The 26,696-nt window shown below is 41.7% G+C and overlaps 3 protein-coding genes across 34 annotated transcripts in view; all 3 read left to right on the plus strand.

Moving 5' to 3' along the window:
- Nucleotides 1–26,696, plus strand: part of LOC101682709 (immunoglobulin lambda-1 light chain-like) — a 1,123,284-nt gene that overhangs the window by 1,043,149 nt on the left and 53,439 nt on the right. The window lies entirely within an intron of this gene.
- LOC101676037 (immunoglobulin lambda variable 4-3) overlaps nt 1–26,696 on the plus strand; it is a 780,698-nt gene that overhangs the window by 719,013 nt on the left and 34,989 nt on the right. The window lies entirely within an intron of this gene.
- LOC101680986 (immunoglobulin lambda-1 light chain-like) overlaps nt 1–26,696 on the plus strand; it is a 586,873-nt gene that overhangs the window by 530,524 nt on the left and 29,653 nt on the right. The window lies entirely within an intron of this gene.

Below are 26,696 nucleotides of genomic sequence, written 5' to 3' on the forward strand. Positions count from 1 at the left end.
AAAGAGAGAGCCTACAAGTGGTAGATCAGAAAGGAACAGAAACCATATACAGTAACAGTCACCTTACAGGCAATACAATGGCCCTAAATTCATATCTCTCAATAGTTACCCTGAATGTTAATGGGCTAAATGCCCCTGTCAAAAGACACAGGCTATCAGAATGGATAAAAAAACAAAACCCATCTATATGTTGCCTCCAAGAAACTCATTTTAAGCCCGAAGACACCTCCAGATTTAAAGTGAGGGGGTGGAAAAGAATTTACCATGCTAATGGACATCAGAAGAAAGCAGGAGTGGCAATCCTTATATCAGATCAATTAGATTTTAAGCCAAAGACTATAATAAGAGATGAGGAAGGACACTATATCATACTCAAAAGGTCTGTCCAACAAGAAGATTTAACAATTTTAAATATCTATGCCCCCAACGTTGGAGCAGCCAACTATATAAACCAATTAATAACAAAATCAAAGAAACACATCAACAATAATACAATAATAGTAGGGGACTTTAACACTCCCCTCACTGAAATGGACAGATCATCCAAGCAAAAGATCAGCAAGGAAATAAAGGCCTTAAACGACACACTGGACCAGATGGACATCACAGATATATTCAGAACATTTCATCCCAAAGGAACAGAATACACATTCTTCTCTAGTGCACATGGAACATTCTCCAGAATAGATCACATCCTTGGTCCTAAATCAGGACTCAACCGGTATCAAAAGATTGGGATCATTCCCTGCATATTTTCAGACCACAATGCTCTAAAGCTAGAACTCAACCACAAAGGGAAGTTTGAAAAGAACCCAAATACATGGAGACTAAACAGCATCCTTCTAAAGAATGAATGGCTCAACCGGGAAATTAAAGAGGAATTGAAAAAAATCATGGAAACAAATGATAATGAAAATACAACGGTTCAAAATCTGTGGGACACAACAAAGGCAGTCCTGAGAGGAAAATATATAGCGGTACAAGCCTTCTCAAGACACAAGAAAGGTCTCAGGTACACAACCTAACCCTACACCTAAAGGAGCTGGAGAAAGAACAAGAAAGAAACCCTAAGCCCAGCAGGAGAAGAGAAATCATAAAGATCAGAGCAGAAATCAATGAAATAGAAACCAAAAAAACAATAGAACAAATCAACGAAACTAGGAGCTGGCTCTTTGAAAGAATTAATAAAATTGATAAACCCCTGGCCCGACTTATCAAAAAGAAAAGAGAAAGAACCCAAATAAATAAAATCATGAATGAAAGAGGAGAGATCACAACTAACACCAAAGAAATACAAACTATTATAAGAACATACTATGAGCAACTCTACGGCAATAAATTTGACAATCTGGAAGAAATGGATACATTCCTAGAAACATATAAACTACCACAACTGAACCAGGAAGAAATAGAAAGCCTGAACAGACCCATAACCAGTAAGGAGATTGAAACAGTCATTAAAAATCTCCAAACAAACAAAAGCCCAGGGCCAGACGGCTTCCCGGGGGAATTCTACCAAACATTTAAAGAAGAACTAATTCCTATTCTCCTGAAACTGTTCCAAAAAATAGAAATGGAAGGAAAGCTTCCAAACTCATTTTATGAGGCCAGCCTCACCTTGATCCCAAAACCAGACAAGGATCCCACCAAAAAAGAGAGCTATAGACCGATATCCTTGATGAACACAGATGCGAAAATACTCAACAAAATACTAGCCAATAGGATTCAACAGTACATTAAAAAGATTATTCACCATGACTAAGTGGGATTTATTCCAGGGCTGCAAGGTTGGTTCAACATCCGCCAATCAGTCAATGTGATACAACACATCAATAAAAGAAAGAACAAGAACCATATGATACTCTCAATAGATGCTGAAAAAGCATTTGACAAAGTACAGCATCCCTTCCTGATCAAAACTCTTCAAAGCGTAGGGATAGAGGGCACATACCTCAATATCATCAAAGCCATCTATGAAAAACCCACCGCAAATATCATTCTCAATGGAGAAAAACTGAAAGCTTTTCCGCTAAGGTCAGGAACATGGCAGGGATGTCCATTATCACCACTGCTATTCAACATAGTACTAGAAGTCCTAGCCTCAGCAATCAGACAACAAAAGGAAATTAAAGGAATCCAAATTGGCAAAGAAGTCAAATTATCACTCTTCGCAGATGATATGATACCATATGTGGAAAACCCAAAAGACTCCACTCCAAAACTGCTAGAACTTATTCAGGAATTCAGTAAAGTTTCTGGATATAAAGTCAATGCACAGAAATCAGTTGCATTTCTCTACACCAACAGCAAGACAGAAGAAAGAGAAATTAAGGAGACAATCCCATTTACAATTGCATCCAAAACCATAAGATACCTAGGAATAAACCTAACCAAAGAGGCACAGAATCTATACTCAGAAAACTATAAAGTACTCATGAAAGAAATTGAGGAAGACACAAAGAAATGGAAAAATGTTCCATGCTCCTGGATTGGAAGAATAAATATTGTGAAAATGTCTATGCTACCTAAAACAATCTACACATTTAATGCAATTCCTATCAAAGTGCCATCCATCTTTTTCAAAGAAATGGAACAAATAATTCTAAAATTTATATGGAACCAGAAAAGACCTCGAATAGCCAAAGGGATATTTTAAAAAGAAAGCCAACTTTGGTGGCATCACAATTCCGGACTTCAAGCTCTATTACAAAGCTGTCACCATCAAGACAGCATGGTACTGGCACAAAAACAGACACATAGATCAATGGAACAGAATAGAGAGCCCAGAAATAGACCCTCAAATCTATGGTCAACTAATCTTCGACAAAGCAGGAAAGAATGTCCAATGGAAAAAAGACAGCCTCTTTAATAAATGGTGTTGGGAAAATTGGACAGCCACATGCAGAAAAATGAAATTGGACCATTTCCTTACACCACACACAAAAATAGACTCAAAATGGATGAAGGACCTCAATGTGCGAAAGGAATCCATCAAAATCCTTGAGGAGAACACAGGCAGCAACCTCTTCATCCTCAGCCACAGCAGCATCTTCCTAGGAATATCGCCAAAGGCAAGGGAAGCAAGGGCAAAAATGAACTATTGGGATTTCATCAAGATCAAAAGCTTTTGCACAGCAAAGGAAACAATTAACAAAACCAAAAGACAACTGACAGAATGGGAGAATATATTTGCAAACGACATGTCAGATAAAGGGCTAGTGTCCAAAATCTATAAAGAACTTAGCAAACTCAACACCCAAAGAACAAATAATCCAATCAAGAAATGGGCAGAGGACATGAATAGACATTTCTGCAAAGAAGACATCCAGATGGCCAACAGACACATGAAAAAGTGCTCCATATCACTCGGCATCAGGGAAATACAAATCAAAACCACAATGAGATATCACCTCTCACCAGTCAGAATGGCTAAAATCAACAAGTCAGGAAATGACAGATGCTGCAGGATGTGGAGAAAGAGGAACCCTCCTACACTGTTGGTGGGAATGCAAGCTGGTGCAACCACTCTGGAAAACAGCATGGAGGTTCCTCAAAATGTTGAAAATAGAACTGCCCTATGACCCAGCAATTGCACTACTGGGTATTTACCCTAAAGATACAAACGTAGTGATCCAAAGGGGCACGTGCACCCAAATGTTTATAGCAGCAATGTCCACAATAGCCAAACTATGGAAAGAACCTAGACGTCCATCAACAGATGAACAGATAAAGAAGATGTGGTATATATACACAATGGAATACTATGCAGCCATCTAAAGAAATGAAATCTTGCCATTTGGGACAACATGGATGGAACTAGAGGGTATCATGCTTAGCGAAATAAGTCAAGCAGAGAAAGACAACTATCACATGATCTCCCTGATATGTTGAAGTGGTGATGCAATATGGGGGCTTAAGTGGGTAGGAGAAGAATGAATGAAACAAGATGGGATTGGGAGGGAGACAAACCATAAGTGACTCTTAATCTCACAAAACAAACTGAGGGTTGCTGGGGGGAGGGGAGTTGGGAGAAGGCGGGTGGGGTTATGGACATTGGGGAGGGTATGTGCTTTGGTGAGTGCTGTGAAGTGTGTAAACCTGGTGATTCACAGACCTGTACCCCTTGGGATAAAAATATATGTTTATAAAAAATTAAAAATTAAAAAAAAATACACAGGTGAGATTGTCAGAAAAATTGATGCTACAGAAGTAAAAGTTAGTGAACGTGAATACTGGGCAATGAAAACTGTTAAACCTGAAACAGAGAGAGAAAAGCTGGAAAAAATGAATAAAACCTCTGTGCCTAAGATAACATCATGCAGCCCAAAGAGTGTGATTAGAGTAACTAGGGGAGAGAAGATGGGGAGCAGGTGGTTAATAAAAAAAATATTTCCAGAAATAATAGCCAAAAATATTCAAACTTTAGTGACTACATAAGCCAATATATTCAAGAAGCTCAATGAAGCTTGGGAACAGGGAACATGAGAGACAGCACAGCAGACATTGTAATGAAATTGCTACAAACCAGTGATGCAGAAACTCTCACAGCCAGAGAGGAGTCATGTTCCCTACAGAGAAACTAGCATCCTGATGGTAGTGCATTTCTCATTATAAGCCTTGTGAGCAAGAAAACAGAGGAGCAATGTCTGAAAACACTTAAAGAAGAAAACCTATCAACCTCAATCTCTACCTAGTGATAATGTCATTGAAAAACGAAGACAAAATAAAACTTTTCAAACTGCAAGCCTCACAAAACTGATCACCTGTACACTTTCCCTACAAGTAATAGTAAAGGATGCCCCGTAGGAACAATGACAGAGAGAAATGTAACTCTATGAAAAGATGTAAAAAGCATCAGATATCAGAGCTATATGGATAAATAGAAAAAAGTTATAGTTAAATATCTGTAAAAAGTAGTTGACTATTTAAGCAGAAATAATAGCAATACATTTTGATTTATAATGGTTGTAAAAACTAAAATATATGACAATGTTAGCAAAAATGACAGGAAAAGAAAAATCATGTTATCGCATTCTTATGGTACCTAAGGATGGCTTTTTGGCATGAGGTACTCTGATGAGTTAAGAAGTGAGGATTTGCACCCTGAAATAAGACATTAAAATCAAAAGATTTGAACCACAAAGAGAAAACTCTGGTAGAGCACCTTCTTTAGGATTCTCCAGAGAATATGGATCCAACAGGGCATGTATCTCATATACACCTACATGTGTATTCAAATGTTACACAGAGAGATACAAAGGAAGAGACAGAGAGAAGCTCATGTTAACAAACAGGTCGTGCAGAGGCACCTGGGTGGCTCAGCTGGTTAAACATCTCCCTTTGGCTCAGGTAATGATCAGGATCCTGGGACTGAGCCCTGAGTCAGGCTCCCTCTTCAGTGGGGAGCCTGTATCCCCCCTCTTTCTGTCTCTCTCTCTCTCAAATAAGTAAATAAATAAAACCTTTAAAAAAAAAAAAAAGGAAGCATCCATAGGGACAGAATCCCTGCACTCAGGGAAAGGAAGAGAAGGATTCCAGTAGATTTTGTTATGGTGGAAATACCAGTGAGAAACAGTGGATTAACACCTTTACTGAAAAGAGGGAAAAACTATTCTTCATGTGGGGAAAATGTCTTTCAAACATGAAATCTAAATTAAAGATTTCCACATACACAAAAACTGACACAATTGATCAAAAACTGACCCAAACCACAAGCAGTAAATGGACATCCCTCAGGGTGCCTGTGTGGCTCAGTCAGTTAAGCATCTGACTTCATCTGAGTCATGATCCCAAGGTCCTGAAATCAAGAACCCTGCTCAGGAGGGGGCCTGTTACTCCCTCTCCTGCTCCCCCTGTTTGTGTTCTCTCTCTCTGTCAAATAAAAAATAAAATATTTTAAAAAATGGACTTCCCTCAGGCAGGGGAGGTGATTCCAGGAAGAATCTGAATCTATAAAAACAATGTAAGGGATGCCTGGGTGGCTCAGTTGGTTAAGTGTCTGCCTTTGGTTCAGGTCATGATCCCAAGGTCCTGGGATGGAGTCCTGCATCAGGTTTCTTGCTCAGCAGGGAGCCTGCCTCTCCCTCTTCCTACTGCTCTCCCTGCTTGTGCGTTAGCTCTCTCCCTCTCTCTCACTCTCACTCTATCTCTGGAAAATAAATAAATAAAATCTTTTTTAAAAAATCAATGTAAAAATCAGAAATTCTAACTAAAGGGACAAATAATAAGACTTTTTTATTATCTAAATCTCTTTTTTAAGGTTTTTTAAATTTATTTATATGACAGAGATCACAAGTAGGTGGAGAGGCAGGCAGAGAAAGTGGAAGAAGCAGACTCCCTGCCGAGCAGAGAGCCCGATGCGGGACTCGATCCCAGAACCCCGAGACCACGACCCAAGCCAAAGGCAGAGGCCCAACCCACTGAGCCACCCAGGTGCCCCATTATCTAAATCTCTTTAAAAGATACATCACTGGGGCGCCTGGGTGGCTCGGTGGGTTAAAGCCTCTGCCTTTGGCTCAGGTCATGATCCCAGGGTCCTGGGATGGAGCCCCGCATCGGGCGCTCTGCTCAACAGGCAGCCTGCTTCCACCTCTCTCTCTCTCTGCCAGCCTCTCTGCCTGCTTGTGATATCTGCCTGTCAAATAAATAAATAAAATCTTTAAAATAAAAAAAAAGGTACATCACTGTAAAGCAGAAAAAAAAAATCCAATGGAAAAAAGACAAGTCTCCTCAATAAATTGTGCTGGGAAAATTGGACAGTAGAATTAAACTTGACCATTCTCTTATACCATACCCAAAAATAAACTCAAAATGGATGAAAGACCTCAATGTGAGACAGGAATCCATTCAAATCCTTGAGGAGAACATAGGCAGTAACTTCTCAACATTGCCCACAGCAACTGCTTTCAGGCACATCTCCAAAGGCGATAGAAACAAAAGCAAAAATTAACTTCATCAAGATAAAAGGTTTCTGCACAGCAAAGAAAACAGTCAATAACACAAAGAGGCAACCCATGGAATGGGAGAAGATATTCATAAATGACCATACAGACAAAGGGCTGATATCCAAGATCTATAAAGAACTTCTCAAACTCAACACTCAACAGATAAGTCAAAAAATGGGCAGAAGACAGGAACAGACACTTCTTCTCCAAAGAAGACATACAAATGGCTAACAGACATATGAAAAAAATGTTCATCATTAGCCATCAGGGAAATTCAAATCAAAACCACATTGAGATATCACCTTACACCAGTTAGAATGGCAAATATTAACAAGACATGAAATAACAAATGTTGGGGATGATGTGGAGAAAGGGAACCTTCTTACACTGTTGATGGGAATGCAAGTTGATGCAGCCGCTTTGGAAAACAGTGTGGAGATTCCTTAAGAAATTAAAAATAGAGCTTCCCTATGACCCTGCAATTGCACTACTTGGTATGTACCCCCAAAGATACAGATGTAGTGAAAAGAAAGGCCATCTGTACCCCAATGTTCATAACAGCAATGTCCACAATAGCCAAACTGTGGAAAGAGCCAAGATGCCCTTCAACAGACAAATGGATAAAGAAGATATGGTCCATATATACAATGGAATATTACTCAGCCATCAGAAAGGATGAATACCTACCATTTGCATCACATGCATGGAATGCAGTGACTATACTGAGTGAAATAATTCAAGCAGAGAAAGCCAATTATTATATGGTTTCACTTACTTGTGGAGCATAAGGAATAACATGGAGGACATTAGGAGAAGGAAAGGAAAAGTGAAGGGGGGGAAATCAGAAGGGGAGATGAACCATGAGAGACCATGGACTCTGAGAAACAAACTGAGGGTTTTGGAAGGGAGAGGGGTGGGGAGATGGGTGAGCCTGGTGATGGGTATTAAGGATGGCATATATTGCATAGAGCACTGGGTGTGGTGCATAAACAATGAATCTTGAAACATTGCATCAAAAACTTATGATGTATTGTATGGTGACATAACACGAAAAAAATTTATAAAATGATGTCACTGCCCACACAAATATAATAACTATTTATGTTGAAATTTCTAACAGAGGTGAAATAATATGTAGGAAAAATCACAGAGAATATGTTGAGAGGTGAGACACATAAAGATGTTATCAGGTGCTTATTGTCCATGGGACATGGCAGCATCATGGGAATATGGACTATCGCAAGTTACTGATCATAAGACAGAAAGAACTTACAGCTTGTAAGCAGAGGAAATAGATAAAATGGAATCATATCAAATGCTGCATTAATCCAAAAAAGATACATGGAAAGGGGGAACAAAAAACACGTGGGACAAAAGATGCTATATTGAAGGGACAGTGTTAATCACATTCAGGAATGCTCTAAACACCATGATTAATTACAGGGTTTATCAGACTGAGTGTCACAGCAACACCCAAGTGGCTGCTGCTGATGGGAAACCTCCAGTAAAGGAAATGACACTGAAATGTTTTAGGACAATTCTCACCCACTTCTGCTCCACAATGTAAGTCATGAAACATTCACAGGTAACAGAGAGAAAATCTGGGAAAATGAACTGAATCCTTTAAATAATTAGAATGAATGTACTCTGTAATGTATTTCACACACAGAGAGAAAGGAAGAAATAATCTGAGTGCATATTTCATGAGAACAGGACTAGAAATGCCCCCACATGCCCCTTCCTTCCCCAGGCTTAACGATGTTCAAACACAAAGTGGCAAGAACTCCCTCTGTGGCCAAGAGGGGAACACAACTCCATGTGAACCAGATTGATAAAACTCACCCAGAAGCACAGGGATTCTCTCCACCAGTGGGAGAAGAAACATCTTCAAGGGGAAAAGTAAGGATATGAGGGAGGCTTAAGGTGGCCAGGGTCCAACTGGGACTCAGGAGACAGAACTCTGGGGTCCCCACCGTGGCCTGGGCCCTCTCCTGCTCCCCACACTACTCTCTGTCTGGGTGCTGCCCCTGGGCCTGCCCACAGGCTCAGCCCCCACAATACTCTGAGCATGACCCTGACCCTGAATTCAGTTCAGGGGATGCTGAAGGAGTAGAAACCCTGAGAATGAGCCCCACATTCCCCAGATCTTCAGACACTGTGGACTTCAGATGACTCTGTGCCCCCTATAGAATGGCTGGGACATCACTGGAACCCCCATCTGCTTGGGGGAGCACAGACAGAGAACCAAGCAATAATGCAAAGCAGAGCCAGCAGGACCCAGGCCAGGCCTCTGCACATCCAAATAGCCAGGATGGGAATGGCAGTGAGTTTGGGACAGAAGCCTTGCTGCCCAGCCTGGCCTCTCCCTCCCTCTCATCCTGTTCAAGTTCTGCCCCAGGAAGTCCAGGGTCTGAATCCAGCACACCTAGTCTCCACTCCTGGACTCAACCCACTTTCCTCTATTTTCCTGGGAAGATAGCCACTCTGGTCATCAACTTTACCTACTGTGAAATGGGGAAGCTTAGCTCATGTAAGAAATACTCATTTCACATTAAATGATACCAAACATTAAAGAGTCTCTTTCATGAGAATGACTCTGAGGTCTCAGTGAGTTAATCCTGGTGTCGGAGTCTCCTATCTGTGAGTGGGGGAATCCAAGGAAAAGTTTTCAGCTACACTGGGACCTTCTTCCTGTGCAGTTAGATGAAAGTATGAATGAGTAGTTTCCCAAGTTCACCAAACCAGAGACTATGCTAGTTTACAAATACTCCCACACCAAATTCCAGACGATGTAGGCTGGAATGAGGGAAAAGAGGTAAAAACAGCAGTGATAACAATAAAATTAAAGGTTTGCCTGCTCAGCAGAATTTAGCACCAGAAGCATCACCTGTTGCTCTGATGACCCAACTGCATGGATAGGGATGCAGGAAGCATCGATCCTGATTCCTAAATACATAGGAACCTGGTGGTTCTGGACACTGACCCTTTTTTAATGCATTATACTGTAGCCTGCACTCTCCTTTTTGTAAGATAATACCGGGATATGCCAGGACATTTCAACCCTGGGACAAATACAGGAATCCCATCTGCCCTGCCTCCTGCACCTTGTATATGACCTTCTCTGCTGGGATAGGCAGACCAGGGGGGCAGCTGCCTGTGGAAGCCTGGAAACCCTGGTCCACAGCATTTCTCAGGTGACAGATGCTATGTGGTAACCTGCAGGAGGGAAGCTCCTGCTCTGAGTCCTTGTCCACCAGGAGGGGACACCAGAGCTACATCAGGAACAGCATGACAGAGGCTGGGGCTGCCCAGGGGGAGTCTCACAAAGGACACCAGCCCTGGGGGTCAGCGGGTTGTCTAAAGTTCAGTCCTCAGAGACTACCAGGATAATCCATGGTTGCAGGGACCATGTTCAGATGGTCAAAAACACAGTGTCACCAAGGACACTGACAAGAGTCCTGAAACAGTGAGCACCTCACCTGGGAAATTCAGGTCCCCTCTCTGTCCACCAGTGTCCCCAGGGACTGACTCCCCTCTGTGCTGGGCACATCCAGAGACACCCCAATAACTCACCCTGCCTCTCCTTCCCCACTTCCACCCCAACTCAGACCTGAAGCTGCAACTCCTTTGTTCAAGAGCATCTCAGGGAGCAGGAGTCAGAGCACTCGGGGTCCCTGGTCTCTGGGATGCAGCCTCCTTGTGAGACTGTTTCCAGAGTGACATGATTCTCATGGCTGCAGGGACCATGGCTCAGGTCCTCAAACTCACAACGTATGGGAACATGTAATCGTATGGATCCTCACAAGACCACAAACCTTGAAGTTGTTTCTCATGGTTTCAGTCCCATTACACAGGTTTGCATGAAACACTAATGAAAAAATTAAAAGGAATGAAATAGTTGACAATACCAATTGCTGTCATTGCTGTCTGCTGTGCGATAGGAGCTGTCATAGAGACAAGAGCACCATGTGTAAATAGAGTAGAAATCCTGATGAATCTCCAACAGCAGGTGGTTGTTTAACAGGTAAGCACCTACTTACAAAATGATGAAAGAATCTCAAAATGAGAGAGTTTCCTATTTTGTTGTCATGCCAAGGATGGGATCACAGAGTCTCTGGGAGATGCAGAGGGAAAAGGAAGCCAGGGAAGGAAAGTAATGAGGTCACAGGACCACCTTTCCCTGAATCAGGTGTTGTCTGCATCTTCCAGGATTCTGGAAGACCCTGGGCCAGTCCCGGACAAACCCCAGGCAGAATTGGTAGGGTCAGTGGTTATGTTCAAACCACAGGAATGTGACTGTGATACCAAATTTGGAGACCAAGTCTCATTTTCTGACCTGAGAGCTGTTGGAGGAAGCTGCAAGATGCTTTCTTCCTCCTCAATCACCTGGTCTGAGCTCACAAGTGATTTGAGTGCCGGAGAGGAGGAAATTTGCATAATTACTAACTTTCACAGACAAAGAGGCCTGGAAAGAAATAAGAGAGGCCAGGGTGAGGCTGGTCCAGCTGTGATTCTTAGAAGAGAGAGCACTGAGCATATTCACCATGGCCTGGACCCTCACTCACTCCTCGTTCTCACTCTCTGTACAGGTGCTCTCCGCAGTCTGGCTCACACTCTTACCCCACAGGACCTGAGCTGAGCCTGCCCCAAACCCTGAGCTCAGGCACAGCACAACCTCAGTATTGGGACCCTGGTATGAACTCCTGGACCTCATTGCAACCTCTCCTCTTCTGTCTTTTCAGGCTCCGTGGTCTCCACCTTTTGTCTCTGGGCAGTGGCCCTGGGACAGACAGCTACAATCACCTGCACTGGAGAGGAAATGGACTATGATTATGTACACTGGTACCAGCAGAAGCCAGGGCAAGCCCCTTTGATGGTCATTTATGCAGATAGTGAGCGGCCCTCTGGGATCCCAGAGTGATTCTCTGGCTCCAAGTCAGGCAACATGGCCACCCTGACCATCAGCATGTCACAGGCCGAGGACAAGGCTGACTATTACTGTCATTCCTATGACAGCAGCAGTAATGCTCACAGTGACACAGGCAGATGGGGAAGTGAAACACAAACCCCTTCCCTATCTATGTCACCCTCTCCTACAGCCCAGGAGACCTGTGCACAGAGCAGTGAGGTCTGGCCCAGGTCCCCAGGTCTGAGGTCCCCAGTATGTGCCCTCCCAGTCCTCCAGGCAGCCTGTGCAGGGTGAATTAGCAGGAGATTTGTAATCAGTTGATAGAACTCTATTTCCTCTGGGACTATGTGTAAAGGAAGAACTACACAGGTGAGAAGCAGAAATGGAAGACATTTTTTAAAGAATACTTCTTTTAAAACTTCCAAAATAATGTCTGGAAATTTAAAAATACAGGAGACAGCCTGACAGCAGGTTTGATGCTGCAAAAGAAGATATTAGGAAACTTGATGTCATAGTGATGGAAAGTATTCAAAATGAAACACACCCTGAAATACCTAGTAAAATTAATGAATGCTCAGTGCCCAGAGGACATCTTCACTCCACCCAGAGAGTGTGCAAGTGTAGGGACTTCAAGGAGGGAAGGTAAGGGACTGAGGGTGAAATTAAAAAAAAAAAAAAACTGTGAAGAGTACATTAAAAAGGTTATCCACCATGACCAGGTGGGATTCATCCCTGGGTTGCAAGGGTGCTTCAACATTCACAAATCAATCAATATGATAGAACAAATCAATAAGAGAAGAGAGAAGAACCACATGGTCCTCTCAATTGATGCAGAAAAAGCATTTGACAAAATCCAGCATCCGTTCCTGATTAAAACGTTTCAAAGTGGGGTGCCTGGGTGGCTCAGTGGGTTAAAGCCACTGCCTTCAGCTCAGGTCATGATCCCAGGGTCCTGGGATCGAGCCACATCGGGCTCCCTGGTCAGCGGGGAGCCTGCTTCCTCCTCTCTGCCTGCCTCTCTGCCTACTTGTGATCTCTGCCTGTGAAATAAATAAATAAAATCTTTTTTTTTTTAATGCTTCAAAGTATAGGGATAGAGGGAACATTTCTGAACTTCATAAAATCTATGAAAAACCCACAGTGAATATCTTCCTCAAAGGGAAAAAGCTCACAGCCCTTTCCTTTGAAATCAGGAACACAATAAGGATGCTCACTCACACCACTCTTGTTCAACATAGTACTAGAAGTCCTAGCAATAGCAATCAGACAACAAAGAGAAATAAAATGTATTCAAATTGGCAATGAAGAAGTCAAACTCTCTCCTTTCACAGGTGACATGATACTTTTTATGAAAAACCCAAAAGAATCCACCCCCAAACTGCTAGAACTCATACAGCAGTTCAGTGATGTGCCAGGGTACAAAATCAATGTACAGAAATTAGTTGTTTTCTTATACACTAACAATGAAAATACAGAAAGGGAAATTAGAGAATCGATTCCATTTACTATAGCACCAAGAACCATAAAATACCTGGGAATAAACTTAACCAAAGAGGCAAAGGACCTGTACTCAAGGAACTACAGAACACTCATGAAAGAAATTGAAGAAGACACAAAAATATGGAAGACCATTGCATGCTCATGGATGAGAAAAATAAACATTGTTAAAATGTCTACACTGCCAGAGCAATCTATACTTTCAATGCCACTCCAATCAAAATTCCACCAGTATTTTTCAAAGAGCTGGAAAAAATAATCCAAAAATTTGTATGGAACCAGAGGAGACCCCAAATTGCTAAAGAAATGTTGAAAAAGAAACACAAAACTGGGGGCATCATGTTGCCTGATTTCAAGCTTTAACAAAGCTGTGATCACAAGACAACATGGTACTGGCATAGAAAAGACAGATTGTCCAGTGGAACAGAGTAGAGAGCCCAGATATGGACCCTCAACTCTTTGGGCAAATAATCTTTGACAAAGCAGGAAAAAATATACAGTGGAAAAAAGACAGCCTCTTCAATAAATGGTGCTGGGAAAAAATTGGACAGCTATGTGTAGAAGAATGAAACTCAACCATTCTTTTACACCATACACAAAGATAAACTCAAAATGGATAAAAGACCTCAACGTGAGACAGGAATCCATCAGAATCCTAGAGGAGAACATAGGCAGTAACCTATTTGACATCGGCCACAGCAACTTCTCAAGATCTGTCTCCACAGGCAAAGGAACCAAAAGTGAAAATGAACTTTTTGGGACTTCATCAAGATCAAAAGCTTCTGTACAACAAAGGAAACAGTCAACAAGACAAAGAGGCAACCCACAGAATGGAAGAAGATATTCACAAATTACAGTCCAGACAAAGGGCTGATATCCAAGATCTATAAAGAACTCCTCAAACTCAGCACAAACAAAACAGATAATTATGTCAAAAAATGGGCAGAAGATAGGAACAGACACTTCTCCAAAGAAGACATGCAAATGGCTATCAGACACATGAAAAAATGTTCATCATCACTAGCCATCAGGAAGATTAGAATCAAAACCACATTAAGATATAACCTTACATCTGTTAGAAAGGCCAAAATTAACAAGACAGGAAACAACATGTATTGGAGAGGATGTGGAGAAAGGGGAACCCTCTTACACTGCTGGTGGGAATGCAAGTTGGTGCAGCCACTTTGGAAAATAGTGTGCAGGTTCCTTAAGAAGTTAAATATAGAGCTTCCCTATGACCCTGCAATTGCACTACTGGGTATTTACCCCAAATATACAGATGTAGTGAAAAGAAGGGCCATCTGTACCCCAATGTTCATAGCAGCAATGGCCATAGTCACCAAACTGTGGAAAGAACCAAGATGCCCTTCAACAGACAAATGGATAAAGAAGATGTGGTCCATATATACTATGGAGTATTATGCCTCCATCAGAAAGGATGAATATCCAACTTCTGTATCAACATGGATGGGACTAGAAGAGATTATGCTGAGTGAAATAAGTCAAGCAGAGAGAGTCAATTATCATATGGTTTCGCTTATTTGTGAGCATAGGAAATAACACGGAGGACATGGGGTGATGGAGAGGAGCAGTGAGTTGGGGGAAATTGGATGGGGAGACGAACCATGAATGACTGCGGACTCTGGGAAACAAACTGAGGGTTTTGGAGGGGAGGTGGCTGGGAGGTTGGTGAGCCTGGTAGTGGGTACTATGGAGGGCACATATTGCATGGAGCACTGGGTGTGGTGCATAAACAATGAATTCTGGAATATTGAAAAGAAATTTTTACATAAGTAAATAAAAATTTTTTAATTTGTGAATAAATCATCTACAAAAAGCCTTCAAATTTGGAGAAACCCAGGAGCAAATACATTCAAGAAGTTCAAAGAAACTCAGGTACAGGGAACATGAGAAACAGCACAGGACACATCGTATGAAATTGCTACAGATCAGTGATGCAGACACTCTCACAGCCAGAGAGGAGAATCATGTTCCCTACAGAGAACCAGCATCATTCTGGGAGCACATTTCTCATCATGAACCATGTAAATTGTAAAACAGGGAGAAATGTCTTCAACATACTAATAGGAAATATCTGTCATCTTTGGTCTTTACTGATGAGAAATGTCATTGAAAAGTGAAGACAAAACCAATGTTTCTCAGACAGCAAACCTCCCAGAACTGATCACCCGCAGACCCCCAGGACAAGTGACAGTGAAGGATGTTCCTCAGTCAGAAGGAAAGAGTGGCATATGGAAATGTGAGTCTACATAAAGTATAATAAGCTTGGGAGACCATAACTACATGGATAAAAATAAAAAAATTTTAGTAGTTAATGCCTGTACGTACAATCAAGTGCTAAAAGCAAAAACAATAGCAACGTGTTTAATTTATAATGGAGAACCAGGTAAAACGTATGACAATGTGAGCAGAAATAATGGTGGAGTTGAAACCAAGTTATGACGTCCTTATCCTGCATCTGAGTGATCATGTCCCTGGAAGGAACTCCAATAAGGTAGGAGGTGAGGAATGCAAATCCAAAAGAAACCCACCATAGCCTGGACCCTCTCTTGCTTCCCCTCCTCACTTGGTTCTACCACCACATTGCTCCACAACCAGGTTCTTTTTTTTTTTAATTGCCATAATTCTTTTAATAATTTTTTTAAATAAGTCTCCCATTTACCCCTATCCTTGCCAAGTTCACTAAACTAAATTTTTCCCTGTCTCACATGACCATATTGCTTTGCCCAGTAGAATGTGGACAGTCAAAACATACACCACCCCCAAGTAGAGGTTTTATTTTATTATTTTTTTCTTTTATATCTTTATTTTTTTAATTTTTTATTTCTTTTCAGCATAGCAGTATTCATTGTTTTTGCACCACACCCAGTGCTCCATGAAATACGCACCCTCTCTAATACCCACCACCTGGTTCCCCCAACCTCCCACCCCCGCCCCTTCAAAACCCTCAGATTATTTTGCAGAGTCCATAGTCTCTCATGATTCACCTCCCCTTCCAATTTCCCTCAACTCCCTTCTCCTCTCCATCTCCCCTTGTCCTCCATGCTATTTGTTATGCTCCACAAATAAGTGAAACCATATGATAACTGACTCTCTCTGCTTGACTTATATTACTCAGCATAATCTCTTCCAGTCCCGTCCATGTTGCTACAAAAGTTGGGTATTCATCCTTTCTGATGGAGACATAATACTCCATAGTGTATATGGACCACATCTTCCTTATCCATTTGTCCGTTGAAGGGCATCTTGGTTCTTTCCACAGTTTGGCGACCGTGGCCATTGCTGCTATGAACATTGGGGTACAGATGGCCCTTCTTTTCACTACATCTGTATATTTGGGGTAAATACCCAGTAGTGCTATGTCAGGATCATAGGGAAGCTCTATTTTTAATTTCTTTTTTTTTTTTTTTTTGGCTTTTTAAATTTTTATTTAAATTCAACTTAGGTAACATATACTGTATCTATTTTTAATTTCTTGAGGAAACTTCAAACTGTTTTCCAAAGTGGCTGCACCAACTTGCATTCTCACCAACAGTGTGAGAGGGTTCCCCTGTCTCCACATCCTCTCCAACATATGTTGTTTCCTGTCTTGCTAATTTTGGCCATTCTAACTGGTGTCAGGTGGTATCTCAATGTGGTTTTAATTTGAATCTCCCTGTTGGCTAGTGATGAACATTTTTTCCTGTGTCTGATAGCCATTTGCATGTCTTCTTTGGAGAAGTGTCTGTTCTTATCTTCTGAGGAGTTCTTTATAGATCTTGGATATCAGCCCTTTGTCTGGACTGTAATTTGTGAATATCTTCTCCCATTCTGTGGGCTGCCTCTTTGTCTTGTTGACTGTTTCCTTTGTTGTACAGAAGCTTTTGATCTTGATGAAGTCCCAAAAAGTTCATTTTCACTTTTGGTTCCTTTGCCTGTGGAGACAGATCTTGAGAAGTTGCTGTGGCCGATGTCAAATAGGTTACTGCCTATGTTCTCCTCTAGGATTCTGATGGATTCCTGTCTCACGTTGAGGTCTTTATCCATTTTGAGTTTATCTTTGTGTATGGTGTAAGAGAATGGTCGAGTTTCATTCTACTACATATAGCTGTCCAGTTTCCGCAGCACCATTTATTGAAGAGACTGTCTTTTTTCCACTGTATATTTTTTCCTGGTTTTTTTTTGAAGATTATTTGCCCAAAGAGTTGAGGGTCCATATCTGGGCTCTCTACTCTGTTCCACTGGACAATCTGTCTTTTCTATGCCAGTGCCATGCTGTCTTGGTGATCACAGCTTTGTAGTAAAGCTTTAAATCAGGTAACGTGATGCCCCCAGTTTTATTTTTGTTTTTCAACATTTCCTTCGTGATTTGGGGTCTCTTCTGATTCCATACAAATTTTTGGATTATTTTTTCCAGCTCTTTGAAAAATACTGGTGGAATTTCGATCAGAATGGCATTGAAAGTATAGATTTCTCTAGGCAGTATAGACATTTTAACAATGTTTATTCTTCCGATCCAAGACCGTGGAATGGTCTTCCATCTTTTTGGGTCTTCTTCAATTTCTTTCATGAGTGTTCTGAAGTTCCTTGAGTACAGGTCCTTTACCTCTTTGGTTAGGTTTATTCCCAGGTATCTTATGATTCTTGGTGCTATAGTAAATGGAATCGATTATCTAATTTCCCTTTCTGTGTTTTCATTGTCAGGTATAAGAAAGCAACCAATTTCTGTACATTGACTTTGTATCCTGCCACATTACTCAATGCTGTATGAGTTCCAGTAGTTTGGGGGTGGAGTCTTTTGGGTTTTCCATATAAAGAATCATGTCATCTGCGAAGAGAGAGAGCTTGACTTCTTCATTGCCAATTTGAATACCTTTTATTTCTCTTTGTTGTCTGATTGCTGTTGCTAGGACTTCTAATACTATATTGAACAAGAGTGGTGAAAGTGGGCATCCTTGTCGTGTTCTTGATCTCAATGGGAAGGCTGCAAGCTTTTTCCCTTTGAGGATATTTGCTGTGGGTCTTTCATAGATAGATTTTATGAAGTTCAGCAATGTTCCTTCTATCCCTATACTTTGAAGCGTTTTAATCAGGAACGGATGCTGGATTTTGTCAAATGCTTTTTATGCATCAATTGAGAGGACCATGTAGTTCTTTTCTCTTTTCTTATTAATTTGTTCTATCACATTGATTGATTTGTGAATGTTGAATGAACCTTGTAGCACAGAGATGAATCTCACCTGGTCATGGTGGATAATCTTTTTAATGCTGTTGGATCCTGTTTGTTAAGATCTTGTTGACAATCTTAGCATCCATAGTCATCAGGGTTATTGGCCTGAAATTCTCCTGTTTGGTAGGGTCTTTGCCTGGTTTGGGGATCAGGGTAAGGCTGGCTTCATAGAAAGAGTCTGGAAGTTTTCCTTCTGCTTCAATTTTTTGAAACAGCTTCAGGAGAATAAGTGTTATTTCTTCTTTGGAAGTTTGGTAGAATTCCCCAGGGAATCCATCAGGTTCTGGGCTCTTGTTTTTCGGGAGGTTTTTGATCACTGCTTCAGTCTATTCGGGTTGTCAGTCTATTCAGGTTGTCAATTTCTTCCTGGTTCAATTTTGGGAGTTTATAGTTTTCCAGAAATGCATCCATTTCATCTAGGTTGCTTAGCTTATTGGCATATAACTGTTGATAGTAACTTCCGATGATTGTTTCTACTTCCTTGGTGTTCGTTGTGATCTCTCCCTTTTCATTCATAATTTTATGTATTGGAGCTTTCTCTCTCTTCTTTTGGATTAGTGTGGCCAATGGTTTATCAATCTTATTGTTTCTTTCAAAAAACCAGTTTCTAGTTTCATTGATATGTTCTATTGCATCTCTAGTTTCTATCTCATTGATCTCTGCTCTAATCTTGATTATTTCCCTTCTTATGTGTGGAGTTGGTTTGATTTGTTGTTGATTCTCCAGTTCTCTAATGTGTAGAGACGGCTGGTGTATTCTGGGTTTTTTAATTTTTTGGAGGAAGGCTTGGATGGCTATGTATTTCCCCCTTAGGACTGCCTTTGCTGTATCCCATAGGTTTTGGACTTAAGTGTCATCATTCTCATTGGTTTCCATGAATTGTTTAAGTTATTTGATCTCCTGGTTGATCCAGGTATTCTTCAGCAAGGTGGTCTTTAGCTTCGAGGTGTCTGAGTTCCTTCTGAACGTTTCCTTGTGATTGAGGTCCAGTTTCAAAGCATTGTGATCTGAGAATATACAGGTAATAATCTCAGTCTTTTGGTATTGGTTGAGTCCTGATTTGTGACCCAGTATGTGGTCTATTCTGGAAAAAGTTCCATGTGCACTTGAGAAGAATGAGTATTCTGTTGTTTTAGGGTGGAATGCTCTGTATATATCTATGAGGTCCATCTGGTCCAATGTGTCATTCAATGCCTTGTTTATTGATTTTCTGCTTTGATGATCTGTCTATTACTGAGAGAGGCGTGTTATGATCTCCTACTATTAATGTATTCATATCAATATGACTCTTTATCTTGATAAACCGTTTTCTTATGTAATTGGTTGCTCCCATATTGGGGGCATAGATATTTACAATTGTTAGATCATCTTGATGGATAGTCCCTTTAAGAATTATGAAGTGTCCTTCTGTATCTCTGACTACAGTCTTTAGTTTAAAATCTAATTTATCTGATATGAGAATCGCTACCCCGGCCTTCTTTTGAGGCCCATTGGCATGAAAGATGCTTCTCCATCCCTTCACTTTCAGTCTGGGTGTATCTTTAGGTTCAAAATGGGTCTCTTGCAGACAACATATGGATGGGTCCTGTCGTTTTATCCAATCTGCAACCCTGTGTCATTTTATGTATGTATTTATGCCATTCACATCGAGAGTGATTATTGATAGATACGTTTTTATTGACATCGTGTTAACTTTGAAGACTTTCTTTCTGTAAATTGTCTCTATATTTCTGTTCAATGCTATTCTTGGGATTTTTCCTCTTTTATAGAACCCCCTTTAATATTCTCTTCAGTGTCAGCTTGGTGGTTGCATAGCCTTTTAAGCCTTGCCGGTCTTGGAAACTCTTTATCTCTCCATCCATTTTGAATGTCAGTCTTGCTGCTTAAAGTATTCTTGGCTGCATGTTCTTCTCATTTAGTGCCCTGAATATATCTTGCCAGGCCTTTCCGGCTTGCCAGGTTTCTGTGGACAGGTATGACGTTATTCTGATGGGCTTTCCTCTGTATGTAAGGAGGCTCTTTGTCCTAGTGGCTTTCAAGAGATTGTATCTACAATTATGATTTCTCAATTTGACTATCAGGTGCCTTGATGTCTTTTTGGAACCTATAATCTTGGGGGGAGACTGTTCTGCTTCTAGTACATGAACACTGTTTCCACTCATGAGATTGGGGAAATTTTCATGAAGAACTTGTTCCACTATATCTTCCAGACTTCTTTCTTTATCCTCCCCTTCAGGGATTCCAATAATTCTGACGTTGGAAATTTTCATGGCATCATTTATTTCCCTGATTCTTTTTGTGTCTTCTAAGCTGTTTGTTCCTGGCTTCCTCCTGATCTTTCTATCTGTTTGTCCTCCATTCACTAATTCTATCTTCTGTCTCAGTTACCCTAGCTTTTAGAGAATTTAGATTAGATTGGAACTCATTGAGAGCATTGTGAACCTCATCTCTTGTGGCTTTCAGTTCTGCCCTAATATTGTGAACATCATCCCTGGTGGCTTTCAGTTCTGCCCTCCCTAATCAATTCCATTTGGTCTTCCGTGGTTTTCTCCAACCTAGCTATTGCCTGGATAATTGATAGCCTGAATTCTCTTTCCAACATATTGTCTATGTTGATAGCCATTAGCTCTGTTGCAGAAGACCCATCCTCTGTATTTTTCTTCTGTTGGGCATTCCTCCTCCTAGTCATTTTGGTGAGAGATGACTGAACAGATATAGCTGGATGTATTGACCATGGTGCAGTCAAGGTGCACCCTGGAATGCTTCTGAGCAATCAGGATTCCCCACCCAAATGAGAGAAAAAAGAAAAGAAAAAAAGAGAGAGAGAGAGAGGGAAAAAGGGAAGATAAAAGAGAAGTTTCAGCCCAAATGGGCCCCAAGGTAAGAATTATGAAGAATACAAATAAAAACAGACAAACAAAAAGACTGATAAAAGTATATGACAAGAGAATATATATATATATATATATATATATATATATATATATATGCAAATAAAGGAAGAACCTCGTCAAAAAGAACCCCAAGTATAAGATTTATATACTATCAGGTCAAACACAAAAACACAGAAACACTGGCAGAAGAAAAAGATGGGAGAGTGGTTATAAATTCTCAGTGTGGGCAAGGAAGGTTATTTTGATTCTTCCTGGATGTATCGTGATATCTTTGTTAAAGGACTCAACTTTCCAAAGATAAAGGGGGATTAAAAATTGGTTTACCTATAGGGGTAGTATTGACTGGGGAAAGGGGATTACCTTGAAGTTTAACTCTATATGAATATTAGAAAATAAAAATAAAAAAGGAATAAACTAGACTAAACTAAACTAAAATTTTAAAAAAAAATTTTTAATAGAAATGCAAAAGAAAAACACAGGTGTATGTACCAAAAAGTTCAGGTTAGAGGTTATTATGGAATTTGACGTACTGGACATCTCACTGTGATGGTAAATAGGTTAAAAAAAGTATCTGTATAAAAAAAAAAAATGAACCAGAATAGTGGGGACGAGTTAAAAATAAAAGCTGTATCTATGGTTGTTCTCTTGTAGTCTTTTTTTTTTTCTTTCCTGGTTGGTTTTCTGTGGACGGTGCCTGCCACGTGGGTTTTCAGTCAATGATGTTCCCTGAGTTAAGTCCTCCCGCCCCACTCAAGGGTGGGCTCTGAGGAAACCGGTTTTTTCAGGCTTTTGTGCTATGGAGGTTTTTGTTTGTTCACTTTTTTTCTCTCACCTTGACCGCTTTTGATGGTTTTTGGAGGTTTAGAGGAAAGCAAACTGCACCCTCACCTCCCTCTCAGAAAGAAGCCTCAGTCTGCTCACCTGTGGGTGCTGCAGAGCCCATATAAATTCCCCCTTGGCCACTGGCAGAGCAGGTTCCAAGTCTCAGTCCCTGGGGATGCAGGATCTTCTGCTTGTAGCCAACATCATGGCAGCGGTGGCTGTCTGGGTAGCTCCAGACCACCAGAGAGGTTCCAAGCAGCGATCGCACACTGAGATTTCCCGCTGGCCCAGGCTGGGAGTGCCTGGTCTTTCTGGGTCTAAGAGCACCCGGCTTGTGCGCACCTCTCTCAGGAGAGGCTGTGGGTCTCGCGTGCCTCTCAGGCTCTGAGAGTGGGATGCAGGTCCTAAAGCACCAGGCTGGACCTTCATTCACCTCTCTCAGGGGAGAGTTTGGGGCACGCATCTTAGGCTCTGAAACAATGACGCGGGTCTAAGAGCATAGGGTGGGCCTTTGTGCACCTCTCTCAGGGGAGGATGAGGGGCGAGTGCATCTCAGGCTCTATAGCAGGGCTTGCACGTTCTGCCATCTGGTGTGGTTCCCATCCCCTCACAGGAGCCAGACAGCATGCAATCTTGAGCGCGCTGGTGGCTCAAGGACCAAGACCTGGTTTCTCCACTGCACTCTCTCTGGCTCAGTGCCAGGGGAAGCTGTCCTGGGTCCGGGGACTTAAGCCCCTGTCCCTAGTTGCCCCAATTCCCACAATTTCCCCCCTGCAATCCTTTGCTCTTTTGAAGTGCTTTCAACCAGTCTCCCAGTTAATGCTGGTCCCCAGATGCAGAGCACTCTCGCTCATATTAGGGGTATTACTTTCCAACCGGCCGCCTCTGGTGGCTCCCTCCCCCTTTTGTTTATCTTCTGATATCAGTCCGCCATTCCCACTCCGCTTTACCTGCCCACTGGTATCTTCTGCCCCTGTAGAGATCCAGACGTGTATAATTCTGATCTCAGGCTGATTTCAAGGGTGATCAGAGTTCTTTGGTAGGTAATCAGCTCACTCTAGGGTACAGGTTGAAAAGACGCCTCCTCCTACTTCCCCGCCATCTTGTCCACCCCCAACACCATTTCCTTTTGAGAACACATTATGGTAGAAATTTTTAGGGAACATAAATAGCAACCACATTCATGTTCTGCTGCTGCCCCTCGGAACAATTTGTTACTTAAACTGTAACCCCTGGAGGATTTTACTAGTTGCCAAGCACATTTAGATATGGCCTTAAGAAATACATATACTGACAACAGGTCTTTGGGGAGAAGGACGATGTACAACCGTGAAGCTGTGCATCTGGGGATGCCTGGCCCGCCCAGGGCGGAACGCCACCTGCTTCAGGGAAGCCGAGCACCCGGGAACGCCCAGTCAGCTCAGGGTGGAAGGAAAACCGCCTGCTTTCCTTTTCCATTATTGCTTCTTTCTCTGCCCAGAAGTGCCCATTGTTAGTTAGAGGAGTCCTTTGAATGTGCTTGGTTAACTATAAACTTTATCCTCCTTCTTGCTTGTCTGCAAGATGGGATTAACTTTTGACCTTCATCAGTCCTTCTGTTGGCTATTGTTTTCTATCTAATAAAAGTGAGACTGTGGAGTTGCTCGTGGCAGCAGTCCTTTTTGACTGTTGTCCCCTGCTCCCAGTCTTTTCCAACTGACTTGTTTGTGCCTAATTCTCTCGTCGCGGACTGGAAGCGGCAATGTTCATTTGTGGATTTCTACTCACATAACTCTTCTTCAAATGTCTTCACCAATTTTCTTATTGTTTTTTTCCAAAATTGAACATCCAGCCAAATTATGAGTCAGAGCCCATAGGTTAGAATAAAGCCACTTCTGTCTTTCTCTCTGTCCAGGTTAAAAAAAAAAAAAAAAAAAAAAAAAAAAAAAAAACTAATTACTCTGCTCAAATACTCCTGCACCCATATTATGCAAGGGTGTCCCAGATGCGGCTGCAGTAGAAATATTATTAACTGTCAGAGTTGCCTGCATATCATTAGGAACCTCCGTAAACTAGCCCTATATTTTTTTTTCTCTATATCAGCCGCTCATTTGATTATCCCCATTGGGCCATAGCTGTGTGCAACAGAGAAAAGATAATGGAGCAGGGGTTAGAGGTTATAGACATCTGGCCTCTTCCTCACACAACTCACCTGTTCCTTTAAGACCTGTCGAAGCCTGATCGCAAATTTTTCTCCTCTGTTTGATGATAGACAGCTGTCTAGATGAGCTGTCGTTGCTCAGATGGCACCCAGTCCTTGCAGGCAGTCAGGGCACATGGTGATTTAGTAGCTAATAAGGAGCACACAATCTCTGCTAAGGTTCAGTAGCAAGTCAAAGTGTTTGACAAAGGCAAATATTTCTATTTATACATATGTTTTTAAAATAGTAAGCTGGACACCTGAGTAGCTCAGTTGGTTAAGCCACTGCCTTCGGCTCAGGTCATGACCCTGGAGTCACAGGATCAAGTCCCACATCAGGCTCCCTGCTTGGCAGGGAGACTGCTTCTCCAGCTGACCTCTCTTCTCTCATGCTCTCTCTCTCTCTCTCTCACTCTCAAATAAATAAATAAAATCTTTTAAAAAAATGGTAAGCTGCCCATCTATTTCACTTGTAGGAACTCCATAATTAACTGACTGATACCAATGCCCAGAGTCAACAGGGTCTGATGACTAATTTGGTCCTGCTATTCATTAGGGTAACAACACCCAGCTTATAATTTCTGATGAAATGAAACTGCATGTCTCCTAACAACACAAAGACCCCATCAATAGCAACTTGCTACACAATTCAGAGTTCAAAATCTCTAGAAAATACATGTAAACATGTATACACGCACACACACAGAGACACAAATGTAACCACAAACACACATACAGCAGACACAATTAGTATGTATGTGCACACATACAAATATACTTGTATATGTGTATGGGTATAAATATACAATATATAGGAGTGTGACAGGAATTTGATGTCATACAGAACACCAATACACACGTGAGCCACAGAGAAGCCACAGTGACTGTCAGCTACAAATGGGCTCCTGCTTTCCACTCAGTTTGCAGGGATGTTTACATAGTGCTCCTCTTCTGATTCACCTTCCCTGGAAACATACAACATACAAATGCTAACACATTACAACTGCCCCTCAAATTTTTAACTTCAGAAAATGTCACCTTGGAACTCAGCTAGCTTTGAACCACAGACAACTAAGGTCCTCACTGTCCCTGAATCCTCACACAAACCAGCCTCTTCTACACAGGGACTGACTCCAAACACACTTTTTAGTCTTGTCCCTTCTTCCAATCCTGAAGGCAGCCCCACAGTCTCCTCTGAAGAGAGCCCTCCTCCAGGCTCTCCCCACACATGACATGCTTGTCATTTTGTCTGATCTCAATTCATTCTCTGCACATCACCCAACACTGCACATGTTCTTCTATAATTATCTTATTAATTATTAATTGACCATTTTATGTTTATTGTCATCCTAACTGGTCAGGAATATTTTAAGGCAATACATGCACATCTTGACAAGAGGCATGAACATTCAGATGCTTATTTTTCTCCCACAGAAATAAGTCTGAAGTCAGATGGTGGTTCTCCAGGTACTCAACAGTTCTGTGAAGTCCCAAATCATCTCACTTTCCTCCCACCATCACTACTATGGAGGCTTATCTTTGCCTTGTTTTTGACAACAGACCTCAGGATGGCTGCTACAGCTCCTGCTATCACACCTGAGTACAAGAGAAAGAGCACAGCATAAATCTAGTCTATTTCCTTCATTCACAGATCAAAAATCTCCAAGAAGATCCCCAGGAAAATGACATATCCATGGCCCAGCTTCAGGCCATGGATGGGGCCAATGTTGACCCAGTGGCACCTGAGAATAGTTATAGTGTGACATCTAAAGGAATATAGAAGATAAGATGCAGATAGAAGGGGTTGGAGTCTATATGCTGTATCAGCAAAGCAAGTGTGTCCATTCTGCTGCCCCAAGATGGAAACTTTGACACCAGAACTATGTCTTATTCACACTAATTTCCAGGATGGGATGTCTGCTTGATCAAAGTGTGTCTGAATAAATGCTTGTTAAGTGACTCTTCTCCTATCTCTGGCTTTGAAGCAATAGTCACCTCTGCCCTAGGTTGGTCCTGCATCAGCCACTGGCACCAGTAAGAGGCAGTCCGTGAGTCCTGCGTCCCCTAGGGCCAAGCTCCATAACCACATGCGTGACCACCCACCACCCATATGACAGATGAGCCCTAAATTCCCTTCCTCTAAATGAGCCTGTTCATATTTTCATGGGTAATCTAATGAGCTCCCATATGATCTTGAGGCTGGCAGGGACTGCTTAGAGAA

Source organism: Mustela putorius, unplaced genomic scaffold, assembly GCF_011764305.1.
Source record: "Mustela putorius furo isolate JIRA1106 unplaced genomic scaffold, ASM1176430v1.1 tig00003858_pilon_pilon_pilon, whole genome shotgun sequence".
Classification (NCBI taxonomy): domain Eukaryota; kingdom Metazoa; phylum Chordata; class Mammalia; order Carnivora; family Mustelidae; genus Mustela; species Mustela putorius.